Raw genomic sequence first — 3,822 nt, forward strand, 5'->3', positions numbered from 1 at the left:
ACATGGCTCACTCTCTCCTCATTGTTTCTACTCAATTGTCATTTGAGGCCTTCCTTAGCCCCATCTCAGTCACCATCATTCTTTTCTTGGCATCTCACACACTTGATAAATTATCTATCTTCTCCCAAGAACAGCACTCTGTTCCACCTATCCTGTCTGTGGCTGTGACCACAGCATCCATGACAGCACCTGGCTCATCACAATGGCTGCTGACAAATGAACATGTGCAGGGTGATGTGGGTCTGTGCCCCTAACAGACCAGGGCACTACAGTGCAGGCCTAATCTGATTTGCCCTTGAATCCCCACAGCTGGTGCAAAGTAGCCACCAGCAAATGTGTGTCGAATGACTGAGTGAAGGGCTTGGTCCTGCTCCTACTTAAAACTGCCCAAAAGCCAAAGGGGAGGGCCAGGTCAGAGCCTGGCCTTGGTGAAGCTCCCCTGGCCTATCCTTTCCCCAACCCCTCCCTACCTCCAGTTTTCTTCTCTGGAAAGGGGAGAGGGAGAAGCTGGCCCTTGTCTTGAGGACTAGCAGACATCGCTGGGATTTGGGAGATGTGGTGGTACTTGGCAGAGACCAGCCTGATGAGACTCCATGTGAAATCTGCTTCATCATGTGGGTTACAGAAGAGCCCATTTGAAGAGGATAGTTTTGTGGGGGTTCATTTTACTGTTCTACTCACACAAAAGTTGGAATACTGCCATGAAAGGAGAGAAAGCTCTATAGTTCAAGATGTGAAACGAACCTAACTGCATTTTTTAAAAGAATTTTTGCTGTAGGTGTATGTGCTCGCCATAGAGACTGAGACAGAGACCAGAAAGCAAGAAATCACAACCACCACCACCACCCAGGGGTATGGCCACACTGCAATCCCTTCTCCATTCTCCTCAGAATCTTGGGCACGCACGCATATACACCCAGCATGAATTTTAAGCCACCAGGCCCGGGACTCAAACCATGGTTGACTACGTGGAAGTCTAGTCCATTATACCATCTGTTGGTCCCAAACCTAACTATATTTCAAAGACCATATTTAACCACATTTGGGAAGGGAAGCTACTCCCAAAATTATTTTGGAGCACAGTATTTTGACTGTACACCCTCAGCTAAAGGCAAAAAGAACTATAAGCAAATACAGGATTCAAGTTAGCAGGCTTCTTTTTTTTTTTTTTTTTGGAGAGATTTTCACTGTAGGGCGCGTGCGCTCGCCAGACAGACAGAGAGAGACATAGAGACAGAAAGCGAGAAATCACCCCCCAGGGGGGATGGTCACGCCGCAATCCCTTCTCCTCCATTCTCCTCTCGGGATCTTGGGCACGCACGCACACGCGCCCGGTGTGAGTTTTAAGCCACCGGGTCCAGGACACGAACCGCGGTCGACTACGTGGGAATCCAGCGACATAGCCATTACGCTAACTGCTGGTTCCTAGCAGGCTTCTTTTCACAATGGTGTGGGTTAGCATACTTGAGCTATATTCTAGGAGCAAATAAGTAAACAGAGTCATGTTGCTTAACAAGGGGTAAGTCCTGAGAAACACCGGCCAGATTTTGCTGCTGTGTGATCATTAAGTCCATTTACCCAAACTTAGATGGAGGTGCCCACTGCTACATAGTCTTCAAGGACCATCATATGTGCAGTCTGTCACTGATAGAAATGTTATTCAGAACATGACTGTATATAACAGTCAATGAAATGGATATATGAATATACACAGGGAGGTTAGAATGAATCTTGTGGTGTTGCAATGAAATTGGAGATAAAATTTTGTGAAAACATGGTTGTGAACATATAGAAATAAGCATTGTGGGTCAGCAGGTAGCTTGGAGGTTAAGGGTCTGGACCCCATATGGCTAAGTGTATGGCTTGAGTCTTGGACCCAGCAGTTTGAAAATCACGCCAGATGTGTGTACATGTGTGCCCCAAATCATGAGATGAGACTGGAGATTGTGGCGTGGCCCACCACTCTGGGGGGTGATTTTTTGCTTTCCCTCTGTATCTCTCTGGCAAGTGCATGAGCCCTATAGAAAAACTTCAAAGAAAGAGGGAGGAAAGGAAAAGAAATAAGCATCATATACACATACATATATTTCCTTCTTTAGTCCACTGGAACAGAGAGCAGTGACACCCCAATAGTGGTGAGCACTCCTGGCACACAGACTTTGGTTTATATATACCACCCCTCACCAAAAGGAACAAGGCCACTCCATGGTCTGGTGATTAAGGCAACTGGATCCCACATGGCCGGCCACATGGAATTCCTGCCAGGAACAGCCTATAACCACGAAGAAACATCAGGCAACAAGCCCTGACTGAAGGACATTCTGCAAAATGACTGTCCTCAGAGTTTCAATCATAACTGAATGCAACACAGGAACCTGGACTGAGTCATTAGCCAGATTTTTTTTCTCTCTTTCTACAAGACATTAAGTGTGACTATAAGTACGATCTGAAAAGGTCTATAGAAGAGTGTTGTTTCAATGTTAACTTCCTGACCTGACAATCTGGACAGATACATAAACAAGGAGTAGGGGAAGGAGTGGAAGGAATTCAAGTAATGTAGTAAAATGCTTCAAGACAGGGACCAGCAGGGGGCATAGTGGTTAAGGTACTAGACTGCCTCAGAACCTGGAATTTGAGTCCTGGGCCTGGCAGCTTAAAAATCACACTGGGTGCATGTGTGTACATGCGCAAAGTCCCAAGAGGAGACTGGAGGAGAAGGGACTGTAGCATGCCTAAACCCTTGGGCAGAGTGTGATTTCTCACTTTCCCTCTCACTATCTGTCTCTCTCTCCAGGGAGTAGTGCATGTGCCCTATGGCAAAAAAACTTTTTAAAAAGTGCTACAAGATTATTTTTGTCAATTTGAAAAATGTTATGAGGAATCTGGAAGTGGGTATATTTTATGAAAATCCTTTACATAAAATTTCTATTTTCAAGATTTACAGAGGTGCAAAGACAGTGCAAGGAGTTTACATCTAGCCCACACCCGGTTTCCCAACTACTAGCATCTTATATGCACATTCGTTATATTTAGTGAACCAACATAGACAGATCCGTTACTAACTGAAGTCTGAGCTTCACTCAGAATTCAGACTTCCTTTCCCTCCATATTCTGTTTCAGGATACACTGTCTCCCTAGGCTTCTCTCAGCTGTGCCCCCAGTTTCTGACTTCCCTTATTTTTAATGATCATGACTTTTAATTCTTTTTGCACATTATATGGCACATGTGTTTGCTGGAGACAGAGAAAGTGAGAAATTGTCCCATTCCTGCCCTGCCACAATCCCTTCCTCTCAGAATTTTGGGCATGCACATACATACACCTGGCATGTTTTTCAAGCCTCCAGGTCCAGGACTTGAAGTGTGCAGTTGGCCATGTGGAATCCAGCTGCCTTAACCATCCCCACCTGTGGAGCGCCCCCACCCATCGCCCTCAGCGCCTATTTCAAAATGGCGCTCAATGGAAGCCCGCTGAGCGCTCAAAGCAGTAGACAACTTTAAGGAAGCAGGGCAGTGGGGAGCGTGGAGAGCACAGGAACACCGCATGCAACCAATCCTCTTTCGAGGACTGGCTTCCGTGCACGTGGACAATGATCTGATTGGCTAGGGGCCCTTTATAAGGCCCCAGGGAAAGGGAAAGGGGGAAGAACTTCTGTAACATAGCCTGGGGAAATAAAGTGCTGAAGAGAAGACCGTCTCCGGAGTCGTCAGTTGCGCGACAAGTGGTGGCCCATACGGGGAACCTTCTGCGTCAAGAGCGGCCAGAACTCTAGCACTCCAGGGCAGCCAGCCGGTAAAGTCTCAGTAGGTAAGAGACACCGTTA

This window comes from Tupaia chinensis, unplaced genomic scaffold, assembly GCF_000334495.1.
Source record: "Tupaia chinensis unplaced genomic scaffold, TupChi_1.0 Scaffold000037_18, whole genome shotgun sequence".
NCBI classification, from domain to species: Eukaryota; Metazoa; Chordata; class Mammalia; order Scandentia; family Tupaiidae; genus Tupaia; species Tupaia belangeri.